This window comes from Equus caballus, chromosome X, assembly GCF_041296265.1.
Source record: "Equus caballus isolate H_3958 breed thoroughbred chromosome X, TB-T2T, whole genome shotgun sequence".
NCBI classification, from domain to species: Eukaryota; Metazoa; Chordata; class Mammalia; order Perissodactyla; family Equidae; genus Equus; species Equus caballus.
In genome coordinates this window covers 62,993,605-63,008,793 of record NC_091715.1, presented here as the reverse complement: position 1 = coordinate 63,008,793, position 15,189 = coordinate 62,993,605, and positions in this window count along the sequence as shown.

Genomic DNA, 15,189 nt, shown 5'->3' with positions numbered 1-15,189 from the left:
GCAATATTCATAAAATTAGTTCTACACAGCCATTACAAATGTTGATATAGATCTATATTCACATGGAAAGATGACAAGACATTTTATTCAGTTTTATATATTTATTCAGTTATATATATATATATATAAAATATATATATATAGCAGTTTGAAGAGATCAATTTCTAACATGATAGCATGAGGAGCTCCAAAGATTTTCTCCCCATTGAAACTGGTGAAAATTATAAGAAGGCAACCATTTAAAATCTCTGGAAATGGTCCTAAGGACAAACAGAAAATGAAACATTTTTCAAGAAATCTATGAAAATTCTCTAAGACAAGAGTCTGTGGTATTTTGACTAAAACTGTTCTTTCCCTTTCCCCTTCCAGCTCAACTAGGTGGAAACTATACTCCAGACTGCTGTAGCTAAGAATACAGGGCTCCCTCTTCCCGCAGCTCTCAGTCAGAAGGCTTTCTTCCTGAGAGGAGCAAGAAATCAGTGTTTCTCATCCTGCCTTCAGCTATATGCTGCTGAAGCTAGTCCCAGATGAGTACAGTCAAAAAGTGGGAGTTTCTTCCAACAAGCCCCCTCGCATAGAATTAGAGGATCTACCTTGGATGCAGCATGCTGAGAATACTGGAATCCCAATTGCCCTTTTCTCAGATCATGAGGTAGTGGTTTCATGCCAAGAGAGACAATAAGCTAAGGGGACCTTAGGCTGCTGCCTACCACCATCATGGAGAGCTCAGCCCCTAGAGCTGGGGAGTCACTCAGAGAAAAGCATGACATTGTCCCCAGCCTCAGCTCTAGAGCCCTTGATCAGAGTTTTGCTAGAACAAATATCAAACACTGATCTCGGAAACCTCTCTTTCAAAGGAGCCATAATTTGACTGAACTAGCATAAAGCAACATATGCCCCAGAGCATTGTTGAAAACAATAGAGCATTTAGCCTGTAATTAGTGGAGTTTAACAGCTAAGTATAGTCAGAAAAAGAGAGGAGGAAAGTACCACCAAAGCCAAAGTCATTCCAGGGTTACTGTCATACCCAAAGCTGTGCCTCGATGAGAAGCAACATCAGAGGCTTACTGTTACATGGGGAGGAGAGAGATAGATATCACTTAAATAATCCAGCCAGTCACTAAACAAGTAAACAAGCAAATAAAAGTAACAAACCCTGGATGGGAGGAGATCAGTATCCAGATTTACTACAGTACATTATTTAAAATGTCCAGTTTCCAACATAAAATTATGAGGTATACTGCAGTGATGTCAGCATCATGGCAGAGTGAGTTATTCCCTTTGCCTCTCCCCTCTAAGTTACAACCAATGGGTCATCCATTGACCAAACAGAGGATTCCCTACACAGCACAACAGGACGCATAAGAGATCCAGGCATCTATACAGCTGAGGGTAGGTGGGCTGGACCCTCGGGAGGTAGTGGAGCTAGGGGAACAGCATTCTCCCCATCTCCTGGCAGCAGTGGTCCAGGGCATGGATCCCTGAATGAGGAAAAGAGAATAGAGCTATATCTGACTAACATTTCTATACATCACTGGAATTAAGCTAGTATAAATTGAAGATGATTTTGATAAATTAATATGTATATGGTACACCCTAGAACAACCATAAAAATAAACTTAAAAAATATATAGAGTGAAAAAGCATTACAAAATTAAAATGCTCCATTAGAAAGTATTCATTTAATGCAAAAGAAAGTGATAAAGGAAGAATAGAGCAATAAAAAAGACATGAGACATATAGAAAACAAAAAGTAAAAAGGCAGACATAAATTCAACTACATCAATAATATTAAATGTGAAATGTTTAAGCAATCCAATCAAAAGGTAGAGGTTGTCAGTCTGGATATAAAACAAGATCCGATTGTATGCTTTCTACTAGAGACACAATTTAGATTCAAAGATACAACTAGATTGAAGGTAAAAGAATGGAAAAAATATATGAAAACAGTAATCACATATAAGCTGGAATAGTTATAATGATATCAGACAAAACATACTTTAAAATAAAAACAGTTACCAGAGATAAAGAGAGGCATTTTGTAATGGTAAAAGGATCAATCCATCAGGAATATAAAACAATTATAAATATATATGCACCTAATAACAGAACACCAAAATACATGAAGCAAAAAATAACAGAAATTAAAGAAGAGAGAATTTACCAATAATAGTTGAGGACTCCAATATCTCACTTTCAATAATGCATAGAATAGACAGAAGACCAATAAGGAAATAGAGGACTTAAACAATACTTTGAACTAACTAGACCTAACAGACATCTGTAAAAAAAATCCACCTCAAAATAAAAGAATTTGCATTTTTCTTAATATGCACATGCAACATTCTCCAGGATAGACCATATACTAGGCCATAAAACAAACCTTAATAAATTTAAAAGAATAGAAAAAGTACAAAGTACCTTCTCTAAACACAATGGAATGAAATTAGAAATTAAAAAATGGAAAAAACTGGGGAAACTCACAAATGTGTGGAAATTAAACAACACACTCCTAAATAAATCCTACTACCAGTGAGTCAAAAGCAAAAAAGTAAATCAGAAAATATTTTGAGATGAATGAAAATAAAGGCACAACAGACCAAAATTTATTGGATCCAGCTAAAGAAGTGCTTAGAGGGGAATTTATAACTGTAAATGCCTATTTTTCTGGAGTGAATTATGTCTCCCCAAAATACATACATTGAAGTCCTAATGTCCAATGTGACTGTATTTGGAGACAGGGTCATTAGGAAGGTAATTAAAGTTAAATGAGGTCATAAGGGTGGGGCCCTAAGCTGATAGTACTGATGTCCTTAAAAGAAGAGGAAGAGATACCAGAGATCTTTTCTTTCTGCATGCAAACAAAAGAAAGGCCATTTGAGGAACAGCAAGAAGGTGGCCATCTGCAAGCCAGGAGGAGAGGCCTCATCAGACACTAACACTGATGGCACCTTGATCTCACTTCCACAACTGTGAGTAAATAAATGTCTGTTGTTTAAGCTGCCCAGTCTGTGGTATTCTGTTATGGAAGCTCTAGCAGACTAATATACCCATATTAATAAAGAAAAAAATCTCAAGTCAATTACCTAAACTTCTACCATAAGATGCTGGAAAAGAAGAACAAACCAAACCTAAAGCAGGTAGAATGAAGGAAATAATAAATGTTAGAGCAGAAGTAATAAAATAGAGAATAAACAATAGAGAAAATAAATGAAATAAAAAGCTTGTTCTTTGAAAGGATAAACAAAATTGATAAACCTTTAGCTAGATTAACCAGAAAACAGAAGACACAAATTACTAGAATTAGAAATAAAAACGGGACCATTAAGACCAACCTCATAGAAATAAAAGGATTATAAAGAAATACTGTGAACAATTGTACGCCAGTAAATTAGATAACATAGATGAAATGGAAAAATTCCTATAAAGACAAATACTACAGAAACTGAATTAAGAAGTAATAGACAACTTGAGTATATACAAGTGAATACATTGAATTAGTAATCAAAAACTACTGACAGTTGGGGCCAGCCTGGTGGTGCTGCGGTTAAGTTCACACATTCTGCTTCTCGGCTACCCAGGGTTCACCAGTGAGGATCCTGGCTGCGGACATGGCACCGCTTGGCAAAAGCCATGCTGTGGTAGGCATCCCATGTATAAAGTAGAGGAAGATGGGCATGGATGTTAGCTTAGGGCCAGTCTTCCTCTCAAAAAGAGGAGGATTGGCAGTAGTTAGCTCAGGGCTAATCCTCTGCAAAAAACTAAAAAACAAAATAAAACTACTGACAGAGAAAAACCCACGCCCAGGTGGATTCATCAGTGAATTCTGCCAAAAATTTAAAGAGGAGCTAATTCTAGTTCTTTACAAAACATTCCAAAACCACAGAAGAGAGACCACTTCCCAACTTATTTTATGAGGTCAGTATTACCCTGACATCAAAATCAAACAAAGCCATTACAAGAAAATAAAACTATAAGACAATATCCCTTATGAATATGGATATAAAAACCTCAACAAAATACTAGCAAACTAAATCCAGCAACATATAAAAAAATTATACACTGTAACCAAGTGTGATTTGTCCCAGGCATAAAAGGTTGGTTTGATATCCAAAAATCAATTATTGTAACATATATCCATAGACTAAGAAACACCAATCACACAATCATCTCAATAGATGTAGGAAAACCAAATGACAAAATCCAGCACTTTTGCATGTCATTAATACCCTGCAAACTAGAATAGAAGTGAAATTCCTCAACCTGATAAGGGGCATCTACAAAAAAACCACACAGGTAACATCATACTTAAATAATGAAAGACAGAAAGTTTTTCCCCGAAGATGAAGAACAAGACAAAAATGTTTGCTTTCACCTGTTCTATTCAACATTGTACTGGAGGATCTAGCCAGGCTCATTAGGAAAGAAAAATAAATAAAATTCATCGAGATTGGAAAAGAAGATGTAAGACTATCATTATTCACAAATGAAATGATCTTATATAGAAAATCATAAGGAATACACTAAAATCTATTCAAACTATAAAACAAGTTAAGCAACTTTGAAGGATGCAAGATTAAATATGCAAAAATAAATTGTACTTTTATACACTAGAGCAATGAACAATCCAAAAATGAAATTAAGGAAACATTACCATTTATAATAGCATCAAAACGAATAAAATACTTAAGAATAAACATGACAAAAGAAGTGCAAAATTACCCCCTGAGAACTACAAACATTGTTGAACAATATTAAAGAAGATCCAAATAATTGGAAAAACATTCCATGTTCATGGATCAGAAGACTTAACATTGTTAAGACGGCAATAGTCCCCCAAACCGATTTACAGATTCAGTGCAATCCCTAGCAGAATCCCAGTTGACTTTCTAGAAATTGACAAGGTGATTCTAAAGATCATGTGGAATTTCAAAGGACCTGGAATAGAAAAAAAATTATTGACAAAGAAGAACAAAGTAGAAGCACTCACACTTCCTGATGATTAAACATACTGAAAAGCAACAATATTCAAGACAATGTGGTACTGGCACAAGAATATATCAATGCAATATAGATAAATGTAATAGAATTAAGAATTCAGAAATAAACCCATACAACCATGGTCAACTGATTTTTGACAAGGCTTTCAATACTATCCAATGGAGAATGAATAGTCTTTTCAACAAATGGTGCTGAATAGCACTATGCACAACTGAGTAGCCACAAGCACAAAAATGAAATTGGACCCTTACATCTTACCATATACATTAATTAATCAAAATAGATCAAAAACCAAAATGTAAGAGCTAAAATTGAAAATTTTCATGACGTGGTCTACGATTTGGCAAAGAATTCTTAACTACAACACAAAAAGCACAGACACCAAAAGTAAAATGACATAAATTGAACTTCACCAAAATTAAAAACTACTTTGCTTCAATGGACACATCAAGAAAGTGAAAAGACAATCCACGAAATGCAAGAAAATTTTTCCAAATCACAAACTTGCTATGGAACTTGTACCCAGAATATATATATAAAGAACTTTTACAATTCATTGATGAAAAGACAACTCAATTTAAAAAAAAAAAACAACAGAGCATCTGAATGGATATTTCTCAAAGGAATATTTACAAATGACCAGTAAGCCCATGAAAAGACTCAACATTATTAGTCATCAGCGGAATGCAAATCAAAACTATGAGATACAACTTTACCCCCATTTAGATTGCTAAAATCAAAAAAATCAGATAATAACAAGTGTTGGGTATATGGAAAAATCAGAACCCTTATTCACTGGTGGATATAAAATAGTAAAGACATTTTACAGAATAGTCTGGAAGTTCCTTAAACATAGATTTACTATGTGATCCAGCAATTTCACTCCTGGGTAGACACTCAAGAGAAATGAAGACACATGCCCATACAAAAACTTGTATATGAATGTTCATAGCAGTGTTATCCATGATTGTGAAAAAGTGGAAACAACCCAAATGTCTATCAACTGATGAGTAGATAAATAAAATGTGGTATATCCATACAATAGAATATTATTTGACAATAAAAAAGAAATGAAGTACTGATAGATGCTACAAAATGGAAGAATCATGAAAACATTATATTGAGTGAAAGACGCCAGTCACAACATACCTCATATTATGCGATTCCATTCATATGAAACATTAAGAACAGGAAAATCTATAGATTAATAGTTACTTAGGGCTGTGGAAGGGAGATGGGAGATAAGAGGGTGATAGCAAAAGGATATGGACTTGTATCCAGAATATATTAAGAACTGTTATATCTCAATAATAAGATAATTCAATTGAAAAATGGGCAAAAAAATGGATCAGGCATTTCACAAAGGAAAATATATCACGTAGGAAAATGTACTCAAAAGCACTAGTTATCAGGGAAGTGCAAAATACACACCCACCAGAAAATCTAAAATTAAAAAAAAACTGGCACTCCCACCAGCAGTGTACCAGGGCTCCCTTCTCTCCACATCCTCTCCAACACTTGTTTCCTGTCTTGTTAATTATAGCCATTCTGACCAGAGTGAGGTGACATCTCATTGTAGTTTTGATTTGCATTTCCCTGATAGCTCTTGATGTTGAGCACCTTTTCATATGCCTGTTTGCCATCCGTATATCTTCTTTGGAGAAATCTCTGTTCAGATCTTTTGCCCATTTTTTAATTGTGGTGTTTGGTTTTTTGTTGTTGAGATGTATGAATTATTTGCATATTTCGGATATTAGCCCCTTATCTGATATATGGTTTGCAAATATATTCTCCCAATTGTTAGGTTGTCTCTTTGTTTTGATGATGGTTTCCTTTGCTGTGCAGAAGGATTTTAGTTTGATGTAGTCCCAATTGTTCATTTTTTCTATTGTTTCCCTTGCCCGGTCAGACATGGTACTTGAAAATATGCTTCTAAGACTGGTGTCAAAGAGCGTAGTGCTTATGTTTTCTTCTAGATGTTTCATGGTTTTGGGTCTTACATTCAAGTCTTTAATCCATTTTGAGTTGATTTTGTACAATGCTGGTGGGAGTGCAAACTGGTGCAGCCACTATGGAAAGCAGTATGGGGTATCCTCAGAAAACTAAGAATAGATCTACCACATTATCCAGCTATCCCACTGTTGGGTATTTATCCAAAGAACTTGGAAACACAAATGCATAATGATACATGCACCCCTATGTTCACTGCAGCATTATCCACAATAGCCAAGACTTGGAAGCAACCTAGGTGCCCATTGAGGGATGAATGGATAAAGAAGATGTGGTATGTATACACAGTGGAATACTACTGAGCCATAAGAAATGATGAAATCTGGCCATTTGTGACAACATGGATGGACCTTGAGGGTATTATGCTAAGTGAAATAAGTCAGAGGGAGAAAGTCCAATACCGTATGATCTCACTCATAGATAGAAGATAAAAACAATGACAAACAAACACATAGCAATGGAGACTGGATTGGTGGCTACCATAGGGGAAGGGGGAAGGGGGGAGGGCAAAAGTGGTTATTAGGCTCACATGTGAGGGGATGGACTATAGTTAGTTTTTGGGTGGTGAACATGATGTAATCTACACAGAATTTGAAATATATTACAATGTATATCTGAAAGCTATATAATGTTATAGTCCAAGTTACTGAAATAAAAAAAAATTGGCATCAAACGCTGATGAGAATGTAGAATAGCAGGAACTCTCACACATTGTTGGTGGGAATGTAAAATGGTACAATTTCTTTGAAAAATATTCTGGCATCTTTTTTTATAAAATTAATCATACACTTACACCGTAACCCAAGATAAATGAAAATGGTCCACAAAAAGACTTGTATATGATTGTTCATAGTAAGTCTATTCATAATAGGTAAACCTGGAAACAGTCCAAGTGCCCATCAACAGGTAAAAGGATAAACAAATTGTGGTATATTCATGCGATGGGATACTACTTAGCAATAAAAAAATGAACTGTTTGTGAATCTCATAGACATTATGCTGAGTGAAAGAAGCCAGACACAAAAGAGTTCATAATCCACAATTCTGTTTATGTGCTATTCTAGAACAGTGCTTGCCTCTTGGGGAGGGGGAAGGGATTGACTTGGAAAAGGCATAAGATGATGGGAAACAGCATTTCTGTGGTGGTATTTTGAATCATGATAGATGCTTTAGTTACACAGATGTGTGCATTTGTCCAAACTTGAGGAATTTGTACGCTTCAGACTTGTGAATTTCATCATATCTAAATTTTACATTAAGAAAATCATAAATATTCACTTTAGTTAATGATATGCAGGCTAAAGTGTATATGGGTTAACAGTCCTGACGTCTGCAACTTATTTTTAATGCATCAAAAATAAGATGGATTGATGGATGGAAAAATGGATAAATAAGTAATAAAAATGCAGCAAAATTTCGATTGTAGAATGTAGGCAGAAGTTTTGTAAGTGCTCGCTGTTATTTCTTTCCATTTTTGTTTCAAACTTTCATAATAAAAATGTTGAGGAAAAATAAAAATAGGATAACTTCTTGAATATGATCCTATTTTTGCCCCCCTCCCGTAAATAAAAGTGTACTTGTGCCTTAAAAAATGTCAAGAAAAATTACACCAAAATGGAGATACGGCAGTGGAATTATTTTCGTTCTCTTCTTTATAGTGTTTGGTTCTGTCTGAATCTTTTTCAGTGACTATGTATTCCTTTCAAAGTCAGAAAAAGAAAAGTTTTCATTTGGGGAAAAATAAGCATTCATCCTTTGACTTTAAAATAAATAAAAAGCATGTTATAATTTCCCAGAACAAAGAATAAGGTAAACCAGGCTAACAGAGCTCCACAGTTAGCATTTGATCCCTAAGGAACACTAGAGACTAGATAAGGATACTTTGTAATTTATACATCAATTGCATTCATTGAAATGTTAATGTGCTTGAAAACAGTTTGTTCTCATACTAGTTTAAACCCATTCCTTTTCATTTCCATTGTTTTTATGAAAAAAATAGCATATGCTTATTTTGAAAAAAAATCAATCAATAAAGAAGAATATAAAATAGAAAGCTAAAGAGCCTTCCTGTCACCTTCCCCTGACCCTTCAACACACTTTCCCCATTCCCCAGAAGTAATTACTATCTATAATTTGGTGTAAATTGATGTATTTCTATCTCTACCTCTATATATCTGTATGTAAGTATAACATTTTTTTTTTAATTTTCTGAATATATAGAGATAGAGATTTGTTGTGTTTGGCAACACTCCTTCCCCTTTTTTCCCAACTAATAGAAAATGATAATTTCAATCTCAGCACCTGTTAGGCTAGTCAAAAATTTTTATACTGAGTCAAACTGAACCTAGAACCATGTTATCTCCTATTCTGGGCTAAGTATGTGCTGTAAGATGCTCAGGTGTCTACCTACTGGAAGCTTATGTTCATGTTTCCAATAGCTATCTGAACAGATTTCAGCCAGAGTGGTCAAAAAAAGAAAAGCCAGGGAGCCATGAATTCAGCCTTGAAGAATTTTCCCATCAGTTCCATATTTGCCTTTGCTAATATCTTGGTTGAGTGGTGATGTGGGATTCAAGGGAAGACTGACTAATTTTGTATGAGGACTGCTCAAGTCCATTGCATCATCCTGCCCAAGTTCACTGACTGCCAGAAGCCAGTGGGAATTATGTCTGCCTCCCAAGAAATATAATCTATTTGTTTACTTAAAAGCAAACAAACAAATAATAAAATACGGAGGAGTGACCAGTATCTACAGCCAGGGCCGAGGGGATTGGAGCATTCTACAAGTCAAGTCCCGAGCTTGCTGATAGCCAAATTTTTAGCTCAACTGATTAGTTCTACTGCTCAGAACTAGGTGCCTGGTAGTGGATTTATCTCTTCTCCCAGAAGTGTCAGCTACTTGAGTTGGCTAGCTGGCTGGACTGTAGAACCTCACGGGGAGAAATAACCTTTCCAAGTTGGCAGGTTAACTTTTCTGTTCACTGATTAATTTGAGGGGAGGAGGCTGTGAAAGTGGAAGGTGATCTTTGAAAAAAACACCTATTCTAAGCAAGATCATGGACTGGAACACAAGAATAATAGTGGAATAGGGGTTTGTAACAATGAAAGAATTGAATCAAGTCTCAAAAATAACTCAGTTGTTCATCTAAGGCCACAGAGATGATGTGAAGGCCATAGACTACCCACAGCAAATTTTATATTAGGTTCTAGGGGGTGAACAGACAGTCAGATATTAAAAGGACTTAAGCCCAACCTAGTACCTAACCAGGATTGCCGGGAAGTAGTCCTTGTGTTATAATTCATGCTCCATCCGATTAAAAATATTGGTTGCTAATAAATTCCCAGACTGACATTGGAAACAGCAAAAGTTGGGTCTGGCCGATGGCTGAGTGGTTATGTTCGCAGATTCTGCTTCAGTGGCCCAGGGTTTCAATGGTTTGAATCCTGGGTAGGGACCTAGCATGGATCCTCAAGCCATGCTGAGGCGGAGTCCCAGCATAGCAGAACCAGAAGGACCTAGAACTAGAATATATAACCACGTAGTGGGGGGCTAGGAGAGAAGAAAAAAAATTAATTAATTAAGGAGGAAGATTGGCAACAGATATTAGCTGAGGGAAAATCTTAAAAAAAAAAAAAACACCAAAAGTTGTTCCTAGGTGTGGTTCACTATTTCTTCCCCCACTGTTTTGAGCTACTTTTCACGTACCTAGAACAGCTGTGGAAACTTGTGCAAGCCTCACCCCTTCTCTGGGCCTCAGAGTTCCCAATGTTTAATGGAGCATTGAATTGCATTATCCTATATCATACCTGGCTTTGATGTTTTCCAATTTCTGTATGTAAAATATTTCCATAAAGTAAAAGACAATGTAGTACAGTAGTTAAGAGCACAGGATCTGGATCTGGACTGCTGGATTAGTCTTGGATGTGCTGATTACTAGCAGACATCAGCACGGGTCATTTAACTTTTCTGAGCCTCAGTATCTTCATCTGTAAAATGGAATCATTATTGTACCTATCTCATAGAGTTTTGAAAATCCAAAGAAGATAGTGTAGCATCATGCTTGGCATGTAGTACATATTCAATACATGACAGCTACCAGTTATCAATAAATTATTGCTTTCAACTTAAGGTACAGTTGAAACTTTGCCTTTGAAGTGTTTCCAGACTGAACCAGAATCAACTCTCCCTCAACTTTTAATACTTCAACACCTATAGCTTTAATCCACCTCCTTCTTCTCTTTACTACAATCAACATTACAGTAACTGTTTTCTGAAAACCAAATCAGGTCTCATGCCAGTGGGTGAAGTATGCTTATAAGAACAATGAAACATCTTTAAAAATCATGATTGTTCTGAGGAATTAGAATTTGGAATTCTATAGGGTTACTGTGCTAAGGAACAACATCCTAAAGCAATTCACCTATGGTAGGAACACATGTTTAATATTTCTGTGTTTTTGTTCAAGGCTCTTTCTTTCCTGCTTAGAATCTCTAGGATTATCTGTGTAACCCACCCAGATAGCCACGGCACTACTATTGTGCCAGCTGACTGAAAATGGACAGACTTATTAGTAAAGAGACTCAATTTACATTGTAAATTGAACATCAGCCAAATATGAGACCTTCACAATGAACATTGGCTGTGATATATTCTTTTTGAACATGAATTTTTTTCTATAGAAGAGAAATGTCTACTGCGAATTAGGCTGGGGAAAGGCTTAGGGACAAACATAGGATCATTCCTTCCTTGGACTCCAGCTTAGCTTCTGGTGAAATGGGGAAATTGAAATTGAAATAAATTGAAAATATGGATTTTGTATATCTGTAACACTGGCAAAGGAAAGAAAACAGATCAGTCTCAGGAGCTTTTCCCAGTGACAAAAATGTTACCTTCATGCCAGCTTGGAGAACAGCTTGGAGTCGAGATTGAGAGACAGCAATGCTTATACTAAAGGCATGACTTGATAATGATAGGATTTTAGGCATTATGAGAAAAGTGTGTTTAGTTTAAAGCATGTAGAAGAAACCAGTCCAGGGTCCTAAAAATGTAAAATCTAAAAATCTCCTTACTAAGATTCCCTCTAATTGGCCAATGGGTAAGGTTACAGCTGACAGTTCCTGTACCATCTTAGTTCTTTAGCTCCCAGACATCCACCTGTTAGAGCCTATAAACATAGGTTGTTATATGTATATAATAAGAACTGGAACTACAGGCTTACGGAAAGGAAAGGGTTTTTATTTTAGGCAATATCAGCTTGGAGATGAGAGTGAGTCCTCAAATTCGTCTCATCTAATCTTGTCTCCCTGAAAGATGGGAAGTGAGGGGTTTTAATATTTGCAAGGAATATTTCTGTTTGTAGGGAAGTGAGGGGGTAGTCTGTGGCCTTGCTGGTTGGAGCTTTCTCACCAGCCTGTGTTTGGCCTTGGAACACTGTTTGCAGGGAGGAGGAGGAGATGATAAGGAATCCAGGTTGCTGTCCTTGGCTATCTGTCTCCATGGCGGATAGTGGTTTCTGGAGTCAGGGAGCCAGGGAGTAAGCAGGGAGTGAGTGCTATGGTTTTCACCCCACATATGCTAGGTTTAATGTAGGGGAACTGATATCAGGGCTGCTATCACACCTACCCACCCCCAGGAGCTCCTCCTGGCAGTGTCAGCTGATTACAGTCTCTGGCTCTATTTCAGAGCTGAGTTCATGATAAAAACTTGACATCTTTCAAAGTCAGTGACCTTACCTGTGAACTGGACTCAGAAAACAAGGAACTGTCTCCCCAGAAGAGAGCTCCTTCATTCCTGCACAATGCCTCTCATTCTTTGGCATCAAGCATCCTAATCATTAAAGTGTGTGTGTGTGTGTGTGTGTGTGTGTGAGAGAGAGAGAGAGAGAGAGACTTCATTCACTCACATGATCTTTTAAAAATGTCAAAAATTAGCGGCATTGGATAAGTGCTACTGGAATGGCAGAGGAAAGACCTCCAAAAATCTGCTTCTCAATGAAAGCAATGAAAACACTAACAAAATGGTCAAATTCAACTTGTCATAGCTCTTAAAATTTACCAAAAGCTTGCAACAATCCAAGGAGTGTGTATTCAAGGAAAAAATGGGTGAATCTCAGTAAGAACAGCAAAGTTTTTAGTGTTTTAACTTGTTCTATTCTCATCTCACTTTCCACAGCTCCACAATACCTTAAAACAGCCTCACAATCACAGTAGCCATGAAAATCAGCAGCCTGACAGCCATTGGAGGGAGAAGAACTGGTTTAGATCTTCCCAAGCAGCTGGTTTTCAGAGAATTATCCTCATTCGATCTTCTGGAAGCTCCCTGGAAAGACTTATTTGCAAGACTTGTCTTTATTTGAACTGGCTCAGAGCTTGCTAAATGAGGAAAGCCCTATGATGCCCATAGGGCATGTGAAAACAATCAGCAGTGATTTTGCAACTGCCGGAAGCATCAATACCAGTTAGAGTTAACAAGAGGGGGGCCAAAAACATTTAAAAGGTAAAACTAGGGAATGAGACGTCCACAGGGAGCTTTGAACAGCTCCCACATATTCCTATATATAAGGCTTATTTATAAGGCCATGTACATGTACAGGGCTATGCATTTGCCAAAGTAAGATGTGCCAAACACCTAAAATCACATTTCTGGCTGAACTTCAGTCTCTGAGCAAGGAAGAAGTGAAGCTAAGGCAGAGTTGTAAACTTCCAGAACATTGAATGTCCCCTTAACAAAATCTGGGAGACTTAGTGGTTCAAGGCATTCAAGAAAATCTCTGTCCAATAATTAGCTGACCACTAAACTAAGTAAGCAGAATTCAGTGGTCACACATGATAGAAAACACAGACTTTACAGAATTAGTTCAGGAAATTCAATAAATACACAACAATAGCACCAAAAACAAACCTGGAGAGGCAAGATCTGATTTCCAGAATTGCCATATTATGTTATCTAAAATATCCAGTCTTCAACAAAAAATTACAAGACACACAAAGAAACAGGACATTATGGCCTATACATAGGGCAAATAAAATCAATAGAAACTCTGAGGAATCCCGGATGTTGTACTAAATAGAAAAAAACCTTTAAATTAGCTATTTTCAATAAATTCAAAGATCAAAGGAAACCATGTATAAATAACTAAAGGAAATTATGAGAACAATATCTCACCAAGTAAAGAATGTCAATAAAGAGACAGAAGCTACAAAAAATATCTGATAGAAATTTAAGAGTTGAAAAGCACAATAACTGAAAGAAAACTATCACTAGATGGGCTCAATAACATTTCAGCAGGCAGAAGAAAGACTAATGAGATTATTGTCCAGTCTTAGGAACAAAAAGAAAAGTAAATGAAAAACAATTAACAGAGCCTCAAAGACTCATGGGACAACATCAAAATACTGACATATTCAAAATGGAGTTCCAGAAGCAGAAAAGAGAGAGAAAAAGTCACAGAAAGAATATTTGAATAAATCTTGTCTGGAAACATCCCAAATTTTATAAAAAAAATAATGTACATATCCAAAAAGCTCAACATACTCCAAAAATGATACACACAAACAGGTCCACATCTAGACACATAATAAACTATCTAAAGACAAAAAGAATCCTGACAGCAGCAAGAGAGAAGCAATTTATCATGTAGAAAGAATCTTCAATAAATTGAACAGTTTATTTCACATCAGAAACCACAGGGACTCGAAGGCAGTGGGGTTCCAGTTTCAAAGTTTTGAAAGAAAAAAGACTCCTACACAATAATTTTATATTCAGCAAAACCATTCTTCAAAAAATGAAGCAGATAGAGGTCGTGACATCACTGAAAATGGCAGAGTAGAGCACTCCAGGTCTGTATCCCTCCATAAAATCTAATGAGTTGGAAATAAAAAAAAATAGAATCAACTTTTACAGAACTCTGGAATCTAGTTAAAACTCTACAACAACTAGGAGAAGACTTGGTGAAGAAAGAAGCATTTTCTTTGCAATAAGAGAGTGCTGTGGTATTTTTAATTGCCCACCTACCATCCCCCACATCCCAGATCAGCAGCAGTCATGATGACGTCAGTCTCACTCCTGATGCTGGTTGCTAAGGGCAGAAAGAACAATATGGACCCTATTGTCAAGCAATTGTGGTTGTAAGTTTTGACTTGCCTGGCAGTTCCCTGAGGAGGGTAACAAGGGTTTAC